We start from the raw sequence: 19194 nt of genomic DNA, 5'->3' as shown, positions 1-19194 counted from the left end.
CTGGACACCCTGTTCCAATGCTCAATAAGCATTTTGATGAACAACTTTTAATAATATCCAATCTAAACCTCCCTGGGTGCAACTTGAGGTAATTTCCTCTTGTCCTAACAATTGTTACTTGGGAGAAAAGCACTAATTTGAACTACTTAAACTTTCTGGCCACCAGAAGAGAAATGTTGTGCTATACAACCTTAGGTTGTGGTGAATGCTTTGTGGGGAGCTCCCGAAACAAGTGGAGAGATGCGAATCTTGACTCCATGTTTCAGAAGGCTGGTTTATTATATTATGATATATATTATATTACAATACCATACTAAACCTATACTAAAAGAATAGAGAGAAAAGGATTCATCAGAAGGCTAGAAAGAACAAAAATGGAATGAATAAAAAAATCTTGTGACTGCTCATAGCCTCGACACAGATGGCTGTGATTGGTCATCAAGTGAAAACAATCCACATGGACCAATCTAAGATGCACCTGTTGGTAAACAATGTCCGGACCACATTCCACAGCCATCAGATAGTTAATTGCTTACATTTCTTTTCTGAGGCTTCTCAGCTAGGAGAAAAATCCTAGCAAAGGATTTTTCATAAAATATCATGGTGACATTAGGAGAATAGCTGAACTTCAGAAAATTTGTATCATGACACCGATTTCACATATCACTTAAAGTGTTTTTTGTTGTTCCATTTAAGGAGTTTGAAACCATGTCTGACACTGGTTTTAATTAATCTGAAATTCACTGATATTTGCTTGCTAAATTCATGATTCAGAACAAAAGTTTTGCAAAGCAGCCAATACCTTGGAACTTTCAAATATGTAAAGGCACAAGAGCCAACACTACCAAACCAAAAGCCAACACAAAAATTCAGGAACATTTTCACTATGTAAGTTATGAATCCACAGATAATAGTAAAAATGTCATAGTAGAAGGACATGTAAAATTATATATATTTTGATTCTTTCTATGACAGAATAAAGAGAGATTGTGCCTGGCAATTCTGTCTATCTACAAAGTTCTTGAGGTCATTATTTTAGATCCAAATTGCTGCTCCAGTCTGCTAGTGCTGCTCAAGACGCCACTGGCAAGTGGAAGCAGGACCGAGGCTCAAAGGCAAGGATGGCTTTGGTGCACTGGGGGATCCACCAGAGCAACAAAAGATATTTAACATCAAACAGGCAAGACCAGCCTTTGGGAAATAACAGGTCTTGAGCTGAACTCATGAAAGGGTCATCTGGGACTGGGTTCCTGATAATGGCAAAGGAGAGATGCGACTTTATCAAACAGTGGATGGTTTCTGCTTTTCTGGATAGGAAAGGGTATCTGATATATCTCCACTAAGTTTTCAAGTGCACACAGAATAGTCAGAGAGCACCACAGTTAATTCTGTGAACCAATAAGTAAGTCCATGAAATGGCACAGTCCTACTCTGCAGATACACTACATTCCATTATTTTTATTTCAGCCTTTTTTGCAGTATCTGCAGTTCTGTACACCACAATAACAGAAATTCTTCCACAGCTTTTGCTGAATCACATATTTTTATGTTACACCCTGTACTGCATGCCAAAAAAGAGATGTGAAATTAACCAAAGTACAATAAAAATAATAAAAAACTGCATAAGCTTTCAATTCTTTCTGGCCAAGAATAATGAAAACTGTAAAATTTCTTTCACAGTTGAACAGTACAGAATCTACTGTTGCAGTCAATTAGACTACCAAACTACACCAAAGCACATTAGTATATGCCACAAGAAGAAAACCTTAAACATATGGAAGGGCTGCCTAAATATGTTGACCGGACCTTCTTTAGCATTAAATTTGCTATCGGTCACATAATCTCAGGATAAAAATAATTTTGGCACAAGAGACAAACAAGGAAAGGAGACCAAGACTCTCGAGGTTACTTTCTCAAAAAACTGGAAGAACCTAAAACTGGTACCATTAAGCACTTAAATGATAAACCACAATGAAATAACTGACAGTAAAACTTATTATAAAAACAAAACAAAACACGCTGAAACCCAAGCAAAAACCAAACCACTCTTCTTGGGAGGACAACAGGGATCAAATGTTAGCATTTATCAGTATCTACAATAATTGCTCAATGTTTTCAAGTTTTTTCATGAAGTTTTTTCATAGGGAAAACTAAAACTACCTAAATCCAGGCAAGTTTAATCCACGCCAGGCCCATTCTTCCACATAGCTCCACCAACTTCCCATCCACACTTCTCACAGGCTTCAAAAGGTGTGTGCACAGACACAGGCTGAAGCTGCTCCAGGAAATGATCCAGCATGGTTCACGAGAAAGCAGGAACACTGTCTTCCCCATGGCTACTACAACTGTGTTTCTCCACAGTAGGAGAAACTCAGTGACACAGGCTGAAGCTGCTCCAGGAAATGATCCAGCATGGTTCATGAGAAAGCAGGAATACTGTTTTCCCCATGGTTACTACAACTGTGTTGTTTCTCCACAGCAGGAGAAACTCAGCGCAGTGATGCCAAAAGGACAGAGAGGACACAGAAGGAGTAACCCTTTAGAGATCAAGACACAAACAGAGCCACAGAGGACATGCCACCATCTGGTCTTTCTTAGTTACTGTCCTTCAAGAACAAGCAATTGCTTAACGGGGAAAGCAGCCCCTTACAGGAGGCATCCCTAAAACACTGGATGTGCCACAAATCTTGTGGTCACAGAGAAATGCTGCCCACTGAACAGGCTCAATTTCAGAAAGCCACTCAGCTAAAGGAGAGCTTCCTTTCCCCACTCAATGGGACGACACTGATTCATGCATGCTGAGCTAAAAGCATGCATAAATGTTTGCAGGATCAGTATCAAATAACCACATTCCTCTTCAAAAGCTCTCTATATAATCTGCAGGAAGATTCACACCAATTATATATTTCATGACTAATTATTCTAATTAAACTGACTGGTAGTACATTAGAGATTCAGACAGAAAACAAAATATTCAGACTTTACGTTCTCCTCCTCCACACTCCAGTGAAATCTCTAATGTATCTTATGATTTCTTTATCTCAACCCAAAAGCAAAAATACACTGAGTTTTTTAAAAAATTATCAGCTTCCTCCAGCCTCTTACAAGAAATCCACCCTGTACAGGGAGATGGTAACTCTGTTTAATGCCATGCTCACTGTTTCACAGCTCTAGTTTATAAACCTTTTTGTATTGGTGTACACCTCCCCACACCATCTCTGAGCACCACCACAATTAGTTGTAATCTGCTACCATGAGCTGCCTGTTGGCAGCTTCTTGTATTGCAGCTACTGCATTGTAAAGGTTCTTGCTGATGGTTCACATCTCAGAGCATTCCCAGTGGCTGAATGACTCGATTCTGTAGCCTCACCTGCTCACAAGCCCAACTGTGTTTGCCTATGAGGGGTTGAGTGCCCTATGGAGAGCAGGAACAAAAATCCCTAATCCCTGTATTTAGGAGAGCTACCCCATGTTGCTGAGAATGGATCTTGCTATGGTTTTCTACTTTTGAAAATAAAGGTAAGAAAGGACACAGTTATCTTGTGTCACTTTACATGAGTAAAGCACCACTATATCCCTCTATTTGTATAAGGCTTTCCAAAAATATCACTAGGGTAAAGACTTGTGGTTCAAAGCCACAAGTGCTCAGAGTAGAAATTTCCAGAATGGAGATGACCTGTGCAGCCACAGTTTCTCTTTTGCTGCTGAATAATGGTCACCCTTCATTACATGATGATTCTCTCCTTCCCTTCACCTCATTCCTACAGGTCTTCTGTTCTGTTCCTCACATGAGGCACAGAACACTCCCAAATAGAATATTAAATATACCTAAAGGATTCTTTCTTTCTCCCATGCTCCTTTACCCTGGATAAACCAATACACAGAATTTATTGCAGCGCTTATGAATGTTTTACTGATGAAAAGACTTTCTTCAGATGCTGAATAGACATGGTACAATTTTGCTAATTTATGTCTGTATTTTTTTTTTCAATTTATAAGTGCCTTCCTGTTGACCTAAGGAAATTCTATGCATAAGCAAAAAAAGAAAAAATACACTAAATCAAATGTTTGATAAATCAAAAGAGTCTAGATTCACTTCTTTGTCTGGGTGATATTCTTAAGATGCCTGGCTTTGTAGAACTAAGAGAAGATCATGATCTGCAGCTATATGTGACTGGGAATTTGAAGTACTTCAAAATCTGAAGAGCTCAGCACCGTGCTGTTCAAATCAATTCCTTACCAAGTACTCAAATAAAATAATAAAAAAGAAGAATTTAAATTGCCCTACAAGGTGCTGGCCCAGGGCTCCAATTGCTTCTAAAATAAGATCCAGGTGCTCTTAAAAGTCTAAAGCAGTCTTTTAATTTTAAATTGCTCTTCACTGCATGTGCCATGAATGCTGATCTTTTAAAAGCGTGTCTAAATCAAAACACTCCATATTGCAGGATAATTGCTTGTAAAATATAAAAAAAGCTGCATGAAGATAGCCCCAGCCAAGTTAAGTGGTAAGCCGTGTTTAATATTTTCTCTAAGCAAAAGATAACAAAAAATGACCAAGAGTGTTTTGCTCTCTTTTCAAACTTTCACTCCAAATAAGTTACTAGTTCATTTCAACTATATCAGACTTACTACTACTCAGAGACCCATTGTTATGATTATTTTATTGCAAAGACACCTAGAGACTTTGGAAAGGTTCTTACTATTCTTTACAAATAAAACAGAAGATGTCTTTCCTGCCCCGAAGACCTCATAGCTAAGCATTTATAAATACACACAACAGCATGGCAAGAAATTGGGGACAAAAAAATCACCCCAAAGCAAAAGGACTATTTTAGGTCTGAATTTGCATGCATATATTTTTAGAATAAAACTGCAATTTGTGAAATTAGATAGGAGGTCTCTGAAGGGTTTAAGAGATCACTTTTAGAAGGGATGGTGAAGAATATGTCCATCACACCTATACCTACCAATCTGCTGCATGAAACATCTCTCTGCAGACACACCATGACTGATTGGAGGTATTGCCACTTTGGCAAAAAGCATCAACAGTGACAGCATCCATCCAGGTATAAACCCCAGTAAAGCATGATCCCACTGAGCTACATGCCAAGACTTGGGTCCTGTAAGATTATTCCACTGAGAATGAAAACAGGATAGAAGCATAGGATCATCTAGTTTGGAAAATACCTTAAAGATCACTAAATCAAACCATTAAACCAGCACTGCCAAGTCTACCACTAAACCATAATCTTAAGCATCACATCTAAAGAACTTTTAAATAACAACAGAAATGGTGACTCAATCACTTCCCTGGGCAGCCTATTCCAGTGCTCAATAACAACTTTGGTGAATTTTTTTTTCTTAATAACTGACCTAAACCTCTCCTGGTATAACTTGAGGCTATTTCATCTTTTTATCTGGGAGAAGAGACCGACATTCAACTCTCTACAAACTCCTTTCAGGTAGTTGTAGAGAACAATAAGGTGTCCTCTCAGCCTTCTTCTTTCCAGTCTAATCAAACCCAGTGCCCTCAGCCACTCCTCACAGGACTTGTTCTCTAGAACAGAGTGGCTTTCCAGAAGTCTCTAGAGTCAGGAAGCTTTAATGAAACTATTTTGAAGCATGCATAAAGAAGTAAAATGAACAAAATTTTCCTTCCTCACAGCCATAGGTGTTCTTTAAGATAATCTCAGATCCAAAAGCCTATTCTCTAGGCTTCTCTTGGAACATCACTCTGCTGCTCTCCAAGCTGTATTAAAGTTTCCATGCTATTGTTTTTTAGATACAATCTCATTTTGATTCTACTCTAGTGTCTGTTCCATCTTGTCTTGTTCTCTGTTTTCTCACATTCAAAAATACATACTTTGTCCAAATAAAACTAACATGAGCCCTTCCAGCCGGTCATCTAGGCCTTAGGGTAGCTCCCTTGCTGGGGAAGAAAGAGAACCCCCAGAGCTGTAACACAAGAAAGCTGGTCACAAAGTAAGGTGTAGCCTGGGGTTTTCAATACAGTCTGAAGGCAATATAGAGTTGTAAGGAAATCAACAATAATGTTATGAAAAACCTCAACCAACTGCTTTCAGAATAAACAAATCCTTCATAAATACTTCTCTTCAGTGCTGTGTGACACAGACCAGCCCTCCTTTGAATTTCATATAATAGCACCAACTTCTGGCAGAAAGGATTTCTGAACGACAATCACAGTATGTAACTTGGTCAGCAACCAAGTTCTACATACGTATTACATCACTGCCTACTTTTCAGCTTTTCCTCTCCACATCTGTAATGAAGGGAAAGGGCAGGCAGATGGTCAGTAAATTATGTATTCTCACCACAAACGTCCCCAGGAGTAGCCAAATTATACAACGTTTCACAAGAGACATGGAGATAGAAGTGTGGGCTCTTTAAATAGACTGACCTCCATCTCCAGCTGAAATCAGCAGAAAAAGCAGAGTGATACAATGAAAAGGAGGAAAAAGTAATTAGCCTGCATCAGCTGCACTCGAGTTGAATGGATAAGAGCACGTGGCTGCTTTGAAAGGGGATATCCAGATGGAAAGATGCATACCATGACAACATAAACTCTGTGAACTTTATCATTATGTCATAATCTTATTTAAAAATATTCCCAACTGATACAATTAAAATTTGTTCAAAACTAAGGACTTCCTTGGTTTCAAAATTAATTAAAGATGCATATATCCCTTAGGTTTCATAGTATTACCCTTCTAAAAATAACACAAACATAAATTGCTGATGCCCAACTTAGCAGAATATATGTACAGCTCCTCTAAATTATAACAGAAAAAATATGAATTTTTTCTTAAAGTGTTATAATGTTTTCTTTCATTCTTTAAACCAAACTCTGCAAATTGGAAATGTTTCCATCATAACAGCTCAGAGACCAAAATATTACCAAGTTGGAAGAGTTACACTTAGTGTGCTGTTTTCCATTAAAACTGGGACTTGAAACCACCTTCTTTCCCACAAAAGGCAGGGGTACCTGAAGGTCAGGACATGGCTACTTTAAATCAAGACAACATCAGATCAAACTTGAAAAGCCAAGTCTAGAGTACAAATTGAAAAAACAAGCATGCAAGCCCTGTGAACACTTTATTTTTTTGTATCAATGCAGCAATTCAACGTTGAGCAGCAAATTCAAAACCAAGCAAAATCCAGGCAAAAGTCTCCCGAAGTTGCAAAACAGCATTACATGCAAGCTGAATTCAAAAGTAACAGTTTTAGGTGGAATCAGAGTTGCGTGTAGAATTTTAACTTGTTAAGGATAAGCCTCACTCTCCACCACATGGTTAGCTATCATCAACATTTTCCAATATTATTAGAGAATCTCAATAAATTCCCAGGGAAAAATAGAAATTATAAACATGAAAAAGGAAAATTTGTCTATAATATTTTGGACATGACTTCATTGTGAAGCTATAAGGCTAAATATGGCAGAAAACCAAGCCCCACCAAACTAAGGAAGAAAGAATGGATGCTCCTTACCAAATGGCATGAAGCTGTGTTCAGGAAGGTTTAGGCCGGATATCAGAAAAAGCATTTTTTACCTCAAGGGGTGGTTGGACACTGAACAGGCTCCCCAGGGAAGCGGACTCAGCACCAGCCTGACAGAGTTCAAGAAGGGTTTGGACAATGCTGTCAGGCACATGGTGTGACTCTTGGGGATGGTCCTTTGCAGGGCTGGGAGTTCGACCTGGTGATCCTTGTAGATCCCTTCCAACTCAGGATATTCAAGGACAGCTTTTTTATTGATAGAAGGAGTAAGACTAATGCAAAGATGGTCAAGGACCTACTTTGGTATTTAAATTAAAGAATCAAGGAAGCAAGCAGGAAAGCACAGGGCCTTCAACAACATTAGGCATACATGAGACTGTAAAAAGAGTACTGAAACATCAGATGACAATGAACATTATGCCAATGACTTCAAACAGAGAAACACAGGCACGAGAATTTGTCTTGTATATTCCTTTGCAGAAGAGAGAAGACACATACTGGCAGCTGAAAAGCCCAGTATAAGCTGGAGAAATGCAAATACAGTTTTAAAGCAGCAAATGCCACTGTCGGTGAAAACAGTTCCTGCATCCATGTGGAACCTGAAGGGCAGCCAGGGGAGTAAGGCTGTTGAAGCTAGTCCAGTTCATCTGGCAGTGACACAGCATAAGCTTTTAAGTTTACCCCACTTACAAGGCAACAGCAGACTAATCAGCCCTCAAACAGCATTTAAAGTTAAATACAACAAGATACAATGATCAACCTAATGTTTCTCTGAGGAGGCATATAGAAGGCATGTAGCACATCACTTGGTTCTGCACCAGCAGCTGGTTCCATACCAATGGCATATACAAGCCAGCTGGTGCAATAGCTAGGCGATGAGTTTTTCCAAATATTGAGGCAAAACAAAAGCCTCAAACCTCGTATTTTTATTGACTTTTTTAAAAATTGAAAATTACTTGAAAAAAAAACCTCAGATCCTTCTGATTAAGTTTCTCAAGACAAATCCAGATTACCACAATGGATAGTTTTCTGCTTCAAATTAAAAAACATCGCAGGTTGGTGGTGTGGAATAAAACTGAGTATCTCACAAAATTGTGGCATTTACCTCAGTTACAGTTAACATTTTGTGATGAATTTCAAACTAAAAAGTAGCTGAACTGTAGGCCTTTTGAACACTAAAATTATTCATAGGGAGCTAGAACAATTATTCCAGTTCCAATGACTTACATGTTCTTCTAGAGGAGACTGTTCAACCCAAGAACTGGCTTGTCACATATTTTTATTCTGCCATCTTTAAGTGTGACATTTTCAACAAAAGGCAGGTAAATTTACACAGATCACCTACACAATCCACACCCAAATACTGTGGACTGTATATGGATTGTCCAAAGTGCCTTAGAATTTTCTTCACAAATAAGCACCTTTGTAGAGCCAGGGTTGGTACAATTTTGCTTTGCTTTGTCAGCAGCAGTGGCATGGTGGTCGTAGCAGCCACTCCAAGCCCTCTACCAGAAATGGGATATTTTCAGCCCTCTTCTTCAGAGAATAGTCTTACTAGTTTACATCTAGGATCTTCTTTTGGAGAACACTAAGAGTGGCAAAGAAGCAATAGCAGAAATCACAGTTGTGGTAGTTTATGTGATGTGGCTTTGCTTTGATTACCTGTTTTTACAGGCAAAATTGTAAAGTTCTCATGGGGAGAAAGAAAAAATCAATCCATCCCATTTTTGGAAAAAACTTTCAAAAAAATCAGGCAAATCCTGGAATATCTGTTAACAGATGAGGTCAGTGCATCTGTACAGAAATGTAGCTTGGACATTTCAATTCAGGTTTCAGGGAGTCTGTATTCTGGCCTGGTTACCACATAACTGAAACAATATATTTTTAAGCAAATACCAAACATGAGGGAGTATGGAAAACAGCAGTTCCAGGGAAATTGCTTTTACTTTCCTTTGCATAAACTTGAACTCCATCAACTTGTGTCAACAGCACATTCCCTTATTATGTAATGGTTTTAAGCCAAATCAGCTTAATGAACCTAGTATCCATGGTCAATCAATATTTGAATAGAATCTTTTCAAAACACATTTGCAGTAGTTCAGACTGTTTTTCTAAATCACTTATTCTCAGTTTCATAAGTGCTCTTTTCCTTCAATTTATGTTAGACGCTAAAACCCCTCAGAGCAAACACAGAAGAGGCTCATGCTGCTGACAATTTCTCAGTTCCATTCTGATGCTACAGGTTAGGAATCAGTGTACTGAATCAATCAAGTGAATTATCTACTTACAAAGCAGCTCCAAAGATTCCTGTTTACTGTTGGTTTATCACAATCTGTCAGACTACTGAAGTCAAACCAGGCTTAAAATCTGTCCTGGAGATGTGTGAAGTTTGTGTGTCTGGAGAAAATAGCTCATGAGAGGAAGGCATATTACTGAGGTAATCTGAAATGTGCATCTGCCTGCCCATGATAAAAGCAGCCTTAAACTCTCCATCCAAGTTTAAAATACTACATAACTGATAGATAATTAAACTGCAGGGGAAGAGAGCAAAATAATTTTTTTTAATGTTGAGCTGCTGACTTATAGAATTCCTCCTGTATATATTCCTAACAAACCAGTTACTTGGGGTTAAGAAAGAGTGGGAGCATTGTAAAACCTTGGTTTTCCTGATATTTTCCCTAGATAATTTTGAAAGCATTTTTAATGGTCTCTTCTTTTTTTACTTTTTTCTTACCCTACTCATACAACAAAACTCTAAGGCCTGAGATGGTTAAAAAAATGTAAATAGTAGAAAAATCTTGTTTTATTGCATATGCATATATATATATGACTGCATGTGTAAATATATATATGACTGAGAATGCTGTGTGAGTCACAGCTTTTATGGAAAATTATCCTGAGAAAAAGTTGTGAAAAGTTAACGAAGCATGAATTAAGAACCATCAAATAGACAGCATGGCAAAAGGCAGTATTTACAAGCACATCTTAGGATGATGAGAAACATTGATGAAAGTACATTAATAGCAAAGAAATATCTAAAACTGCATGGGAAGAAGAAACAATTCAGCTGCCCTGTGGTAATGAGGTAAAAAAGGTGTTTTTATTAATGTAGAGTAAAATATTTGGTCGGCCATAGTATTTCCATATTTTAAATGTCATAGATACAAGAACAGATGAAAACTCTTCTCAGTTCTTAGTATTTAATGTCTGCAATCCAGTTATTCAAAAGTTAAGATGAAGGCAAAATTTTTAAGTAGCTTAAAACTGCTCAAAATGTTTCTACCAGGAACAATACACAAATGTTTGCAGAGCCATAGAGAAATCTGACACCAGAGCATCCAGCCTGGTTCCCCCACAGGTATGAAAGGCAAGGTAAAGTACACAGAGCTACCTGCAAACACAGACATGCTCTAGCTGAAGGCATCTGCTACAGGAATGGCTATAAATAAATTGTTCAAGAGAGTTCCCCAAACATTTCCATAATCCCTGATCCTCTGGACATTGAAATAGGATGTCAACAAGTATAGGTCATTCAGATTTCCCTCTAAGCTAGTGCAGTATTGCACTGATTTTTAAGCAAGTAACTTTTTCCTAACATAGAAAAATTACTACATGATCCCACGTTTCATTTCCATGACTCTCCTAGGGGCTGATTTACCAGGCAGAGGTGCTCCTGGAAATCACCCCCAAAGGAAGTTCTTCCTGGGAGAGGATGCTCCAGGCTGCAGGTTCAGGGAGAGACCATGTAGCTTTTACCACCTCTCATACATAAGCACTCCCTCCTGACTTCTCAGGAGTACACTTGTTTTTATTCAATTATGTAAACTATGAGAAAATAACTCTTCACTCTCTGCAGCTTGAAGCCAGGGAACCTGAATACGTTTAGCTGGACAGAGAAGCCAGCTTCCAGCCCTGGTAGAGAGGAATCATCCAGCCCAAATATGATCACTCTCAATAAAAACAAAGACATCTCCTTTGTCTCCTTTGCACATGCATTACATTTCACAAACTGCACTACAGAGGCAGAAAATGATGTTTGAGCTAGTGGAATAATATGATATTTCATATATATTGACTCAACATGACAGTATTTGTTTTCAGTTGAGACAATCTGTCTGATTCAAATGAGTTCAAGCTGAAAGACTAGCTGATTAAAAAAGACAGGAAAAAAAGCACTGTGGCTGTCTTCAAATGCTGAGACAAGGAGGAGGCTCAAGAAAAAGCAGCAGTGATGGATGAGGTAAAACCAAGAGGGAGTTATTATAAAATGGATTTAAAATAAATAGACACATTACTACCTGGGGTCTAAAAAGAAAATATCATTGAAACTAATGATGTTCATATTTCTGAACTAGGCACAGGAGGAAAACAATTCCTAGTACAATTTTCTTATCAGATGTTTGTCACCACAAGAAAGTTACAGCCTTTAGTTTTCAGTCTTCCAACTTTTCATAAGTAGTTCGGAAAGACCTGGGAGAGAGTTCTCTTTCTTTTTAACAAGAAGAGCAATATAAATTACAGTTCCAGGTTTTGAGCATACTCATATATTTGTAAAAATGTACTAAGTATATCAGGGGCTGAACAGAATATTATGAATTATGCTGTCTTGGATATGGAGAAAAACTACACAGCAGATTCCCTCCATGTGGAGAACTTTTCTATTTCCAGAAAGAGTTAATGACAGGAGGTCTTCAGCAGGCAAACCCTTAGAAGAAAGTGTGCCTCCAAAATATTAAGGCTTGGAAAGGAAGGTATCAGATTAGATGGATTCAGGCTGAGAACGGACCAAGATAAAACATTCAATTAGCCTGCAGCCTGACCCCACAGACTTCCAGTAGTGCTTGAAAAAGATGAGATGTCTTTGACAGTCACACCATACAAAAAGACTTCAAGGAAATGTACCAGGAACAGAAAGCAGAAGCTAAAAGCAAATTGTGGCAGCAACAGAGGTTACCAAATAGTTTTGAGTAAAGAAACATTCATTAGCATCAACAGAGACTTGATGAAAGAGGAGAAAGAAAAGTATGATATTGATTTATGAGGATGAAATAAACCATAAAGGCATAGACACAGGCACAGTGCTATGGTGTAAATAAAATCACAGCTTTCAGTGTGATGAGTGAAAACAAGATAAGTCAAATGGCACCTAAAAAACTCTTAAGCATCATCTCCTAGGAACTTCCCTTGGGAAGTGAATGCAGCAGGACTGCTCCCATTTCTTCCTAGGTCCAAAGGTCATTAATCCAAAGCTGCACCCACAGATCATCACCTGCAAGTTGTGCAGGGCATAGACCTGTGTTCATACAAGGCCAAGTGCTCTGAAGGCCTGAATGATCTGAATGATCTGGGCAGGAGGGGCCAATGAACCTGACTGCCAGCCCTGAGTCAGGAAAGGTAGGACCTTGGCCACCTTGTGGCTTAATTAGAAAAAATCCCATTACCTTTCTTTTCTGATGAAAGTCTTGATCATTTCAATTAAAGACTCAATTCTTCCTCATTGGCTTTCATCAACCATGATCTGCATTAATCCAATTTTACAACAGATCTAGTATTTCATTTGATCTAAGCTTTGGCCAGAGAACTCAGGTAGCATTTCCAATTATCAGCCCTCTTCTACCTGAAGAGAAAAACTCCCAAATCTGCAAATGAATCAGAAGCTTCTTCACAAAGAGAAGAGCTAATTTCATAACCTCTATTCAGTGAAAGCATCTCCTTGCCACCAAATTTGGGATAATCTGATATAAAACATCTCATCAGAACTTTTTAAGTTCCTTTCTTTGTCAGAGAAAAATCTTCCTAAGATGATAAATTCATCTTACTGCAACCCTGTTACTTACAATTAATTTCATACAGGATGTTTGTTCATCAAGTTGATATCTTAAGAGTGAAATCAGAAAAATAGTATCTAGAATCTGCTCTAGCATTGACTAGAGTATTATTAAAAAAAAACAACAATGCAAACCCATCAAACTTCCAATAAACCAGCCCACTGTGAAGCCTTGCAGTTCTTTAAAGCAGAGAATAAATCCCAAATCACTGCTCAGAAATCTCTGTGGAAATGTAAAACTGCATTGCATCTCTGCAATGCTCTAAAATAAACATAGTTCAAATAACTACCCAAACAAAACCATGTTTCATGATGGGTTAGGTATGCTGAATCTTCAAAATAAAGGATGTCTTTTTATACAGTCATGGACAAATCAGAAGAATAAAATCCCAAATGGCATTGAGAAAATGAACAGGGATTTTCTCAGTGTCTCCTTTAACAAAGGAAAAAGGAACTTAAAAATAATCAGCATGAGGAAAATTCAAAAAATACAAGTAATATTACTTTATTCAACCCCCACTTAAGCTGCTGAACACTTATGTCCCAGGATATCCTAAAATTTTATCTTTTATATACAAAACTATTAAAACTATTTGAACTAAGTTATGGAAGTTATTCTACCAACATTTTTTTTACAATTACAAAGGCATAAACTTCTGTTTAAGAACTCCCTGAGCTGCAGATCACCGAGAGCTAGAAGAACAAGCTGGAAAGACACTTTTATATTTCTCTGACCCCATATTTCTTCACTGTCACCACCTAGCAACTAGATGCATGATGGGGTTAAACAGCCTCAAGCCTCAGTCTGTATGGCTGCTGGTGGTAGTTCTTCTTTCTAATCACTGAAACTTCCAGCTCCATCCAAATGCTTCATCTATTACCTGTTCATCAAAATGAACTAAATAAGATGTATTTTTTCGTGTGTGGGGAATTTTGCCTCTTCACAGTATTTTTGTGTTTATTTTGGAACAGTTTGGTAGAGTCATGGAATATATCATCCCACAGACTCCCCTATTTCATGGCTTGTTGGCTTCTGCAGTGGGCTGTAACAGCCGCAGATGGATAACATGAAAGCTACTTTTGGGTATCTATGGAAACAAATAGCAGAAGTCTGCCTCAGAGTCTTCTCTTCAGATCCATCACCCATGCTAGGGAGGGGCAGGGAATTTCCCCCAGTCTCCAATATAGAGAGGAGAGAAATGTGGCAGCAGGTGCTGGGAATGCAAATGGGGAGCTGAGGTAGATGAAAAGGCAGAGGAAGAAGAAGGATGCTGGAATTCAGAAATGAAACAAAAGAAAGAGCAGGACTAACAGGAAAAAGAAAATACAGATGGATGTGCAGGTTGATGTGAAAGGAAGAGGAAACATAGAAAACTCAGGTTGGTTTGTTTAGTCCTGCCAAGCTGATCCTTTAAATGTCATGCTGAACTACAAGTGAATAACTTTTATTTTAAGAATATCAACACATTTTTATCAAAGCTCACCAAGTTTTCCACAAATTCTGACTTCAGAGAATATTTCAACAAAAAAGTCTATTTCAGTAAACAATCTTATTAGTTCCAACAATTTCACCCAAGTCCATCAAGATGAATTTTAGCGAGTGCAGGTTGTTTTTGGATGCTGCTTCATTTGCTCTACAGTTACTGAGGTTTAATAAAAGCTTTGGGTAAAAAGCAAAACCTCCAGTTGGCTGTTCAAATCCACAAGGAAGCAGACACTCTCTGTGCTGCTACTGAAAGCCACAAGAGTACAACTACAGGAAGCCCTCCCTGATTCCAAAACATGGCTATTGTCTTCCTAAGCTCCTCTTTTCATAGCTCCAGACATCACATTCCATCTGCCTAAGTCAGGCTGTGCGAGACCTCCTGATCTCACGTAAATCTTGTATGACCAGACACAGCTCTGCAACTTACTCAGCTTTCAAAATAACATGTACTATGGGTATTTGCCATATGCAGATAATCTGTGAACAGGTCCAAGACACCTTCCTAGGATTAAGGAGTTAATGAGAATGCCAATGCCACCACATCCCAGCTGAAGGCTCCAATGCTATACATTAGTTAACAGTTAACATTTATTACACGTGGACATTCACACTCTAGGTGAGTAAAATAATCATTGGAGCCAAGGAATTTATCACCATGTACCTAAGTCATTCACCATCTGAAACCTAGTACAGTATTTAAACTCTTTGAACACATTCAAATCAAGACAGAAAAAGAGCCGTTGAATAATTACCCTAAACAAACAACTTAAGTACAGCATTTGGGCACCTTGCAAGTGTGCACCTGCCTAAAATTATGGCCATAAGAGCTAAAATTCAGCTCTGGATCAGCAAATTGGCTTTTAGTACATAAATACAGCAGAATTTAAGATTTTGCTGTATCACACCCTGTCATGTTAGGCTTCATGTGTGAGAAGGAGTAAACTGCCGATTTTCCTGGGAGACACAACATATCATTTACATTCTAGCCTGGTGGAGACACTGCTTTTCAGCCAGCACCAACATGCACACACAGGGAAATGCAGGGGGAGGTGTGTGTACACGCTTGTGAGTGTGCCAGTTTGTTTACAGAGAAACATCTACCCAGACAAGAAGAAAAAACCAGCAAGCATAGCTGTCCCAGAACAGGGGGCAGCATCAAGAATTCTTTGAGTATTTGTCCAAGTTCCCCATGGTTTCTCTACTGAGGAGTTTTGTGTCCCTCATCAAATCATCATTGGTGGGCTACAGGCCCACCAACTTCACCTCAGTTCCTGAGAAGTTGATACAGAACTTAATCCTAGGCACATTAAGGATAAGAAAATCATCATGAGTAGCCAACCAAGAAAAAGTCATGCCCAAACAACTTGTCAAACTTCTAGGATGAAGTAGATCTAGCTGGCCTGGTAGATGAGGGAAGAGCAGTGGTAGAAAATATCTGGGACTCCAGTAAGGCCTTTGACACTGCCTCCCACAAGATCTTCACAGAGGAGCTGCTGCTACAGGGAATGGATGAGCAGTGAGGTGGACTGAAATCTGGCCAGGTTCAGAGGCTGGATATCAGTGAGACAAATTCTAGTTGGATGCCAGAGACTAGGAGTGGGGCACAGGGGTCAGTACTGGATCCTGATTAAGATATTCATTAATGACCCAGATGATGGGGCAGACTGTACCTTCAGCAAGTTAGTGGGTGACACACCTGGAGCACTCAGGGGGCATTTTATCAATGTAATACCCAAAGGGAAGGTCCAAAGACAACAGAGCCAGGCTTCTTTTCACTGGTGGCTAGTGACAGAACCAGAGGTAATGTGCACTAGTTGAAACACAGGAACATTAGGAAACATTTTTTCACTTGTGACAGCGACCAGGCACTGGCACAGGTTGCCTGGGGAGTATGCAGAATCCCCTCCTTAGAGATATTCAAAACCTGTCTGACACACTCCTGGGCAACTGGCTCTAGGTGACCTGAGCAGCACATGAGCCATGTGACCTCTAGAGGATCCTTCCAACCTTACCAATTTTGTGTCTGGGAAACAAACAAACAAAACCCCCCAAAACAAAACAAATCAAATCAGGAAAACTACAGTTTAAAAAATGAAGAATACTTAGACGTCATTTCCAATCTCTGGAAACAGCACCTACCCACTCTACAAGAGCATCAACACATTTTCATTCTATATTTACATGTGTGGGTGGCATAATTTACACAAACACACACATATGCACACACAGAACTGCAGAACTGAAAAAAAAATTCCTCAGCAACAGGCTTGCATATTTTATCAAAATTCTCCCAGAGAGAAATGTGCACAGATCACTCACTTTCAGGGATTGTCTGCACCTGAACAGTGGCTTTCTGCATATGCTCATCGTTATTATTTTTACTTTTCATAGATAAGACAATCCTATGCTGAATGCTAAAACTCTTGAAAAGAGAGGGATGAATATGCACTCACAATTAATTGGATTTAATAAATTCCTAATTTTCTCTTATGTACTTTATATTCTCTTTTTAAAATCACACCTTTTAGCTTGATTAACCACAAACACTATAACGTTTAAGTAAAAATAACCAACAACATGTCATTGGAAATATTACATTCCATTCCCTTATATCCCTGAATCTCTAACTTCATGCATAGGGCAATCCCATGAGCCTAAGCCCACATGCTTGAGCTGCATCTGGCCCAAGAGCAGCTGTGCAGCCAGCCCTCAGTACTTTCCATGGATTTCAAAAGCACTTCTGTGCAAGAGCACAACCTACACAGACCACAACCTGTATTTTGGACACCTTCATTTCAGCTACATTCACACTCTAGGTGGGTAAAATAATCACTGGAGCTAAGGAATTTATCATCATGTACCTCAGTCATTTACCATCTGACACTCAGTAGAGTATTTAAACTCCTTGTGCCGACAAAACCTCTACACAACCATAGTATGCAATCAGTATGTACATTTCAGTAATACTGCATCTTGCTACAGCACATTTGGATCTCCAAGGGGTTTAAGGTACCTGGAAATTCAAGATAATTTATGAAGTCACAAAATCCACACTCCTGAGTTCTACTCTTTTTTTGGGTTGCCATTTAGTGATTTCTGTGTTGAATATACTCATTTCACTGGTAACTGGATTTTGCTATTTTTTAATTATTACTTTGTCTGTTTTTTCATGTCTTGCTGGATCATTGATTGCCATCAGCAGAAGATTCTTCCAGCCAAATTATGTCTCTAGCTATACCTGAGTGACTCTGCTCAATTTAGCTCAGCAACAGGAACTCAATTAAAAATTCTGTTAAGAAGGTGCTTGCCAGAAAATACTCATCACAGCAGAGTGGCATTCACTTTGCAGCACTGAGAGGAACATGAACTAATAACACCTTTTTTTTTCCATGCTAAAATGAATTGCCTGGACTCTCACTAAACAGTAGGAGCAACTGACGTAAGATGAGAATCATATTAGTGGGCAGATCTGTTCTGCAAGATTTACTCTATTCAGACAATCACTTTCCAAATTAAAAACCACATCAAATAAAGGGAATCTCCATTACTACATCAGAATATAGAATTTAAATTGACTTACCCTGCCAGAGACAAACTGTAGGTAAATGCACCCAAAGTTATTCAGAAAACTGAGACAGCATAAAACTTTTCATTGTGTCCTTTTCAAACAGAGCCATTTCATTTATTTTGACCTTTAACCCATTTATTGAATAATTTCTACTATTTTTGTGATTACACACAGTGCAGCTAAATGCTTTTTTCTACACTGAGAGCTAAAATTATCCTTTTTTAGGCTAACTGTTTTATCACCCTAAATTTCAATTGCATGGACACACTGATTTTGTAGCACTAAAACAATTGTGAGAGTTTTATTTCTATTTATAGTCTGGTTTTCTACCAGGGATATGTCTAGTGGTTCTACAAGAGCAAACTAAGAAAAGAAGAAGAATGCCATCAAGAACCCCTTAACTTTCCTAGGTTGTGCTGGCCTGAAATGGAAAAACTTCATAGGTCAAAACAATTGGAATAAATGGAACAAACTTCTCAAAGTCTAAAAAACTTGGCTGCAAATGCTAAATTAAAAGACCCCTGAATTTAAGACTTTGCTTTCTGCATATGCTCACCATTATTATTTTTTATCTTTTCATAGATAAGACAATCCTATGCTGAATGCTAAAACTCTTGAAAAGAGAGGGATGAATATGCACTCACAATTAATTGGATTTAATAAATTCCTAATTTTCTCTTATGTACTTTATATTCTCTTTTTAAAGTCACACCTTTTAGCCTGATTAACCACAAATACTCAACTATAATTTATAAGTAAAATAACCAACAATATGTCATTAGACGTATTACCTTCCAT

The 19194-nt window shown here is 38.4% G+C and overlaps 1 protein-coding gene across 2 annotated transcripts in view; it reads right to left on the bottom strand.

Moving 5' to 3' along the window:
* Positions 1-19194, bottom strand: part of CPNE4 (copine 4) — a 225344-nt gene that overhangs the window by 156640 nt on the left and 49510 nt on the right. The gene's annotated exons all lie outside the window — the stretch shown is intronic.

This window comes from Passer montanus, unplaced genomic scaffold (genome assembly GCF_014805655.1).
Source record: "Passer montanus isolate IOZ18808 unplaced genomic scaffold, ASM1480565v1 scaffold10, whole genome shotgun sequence".
Lineage (NCBI taxonomy): Eukaryota > Metazoa > Chordata > Aves > Passeriformes > Passeridae > Passer > Passer montanus.
The sequence above is the reverse complement of the archived record's forward strand: the minus strand, read 5'-3'. Positions and strand labels throughout refer to the sequence as shown.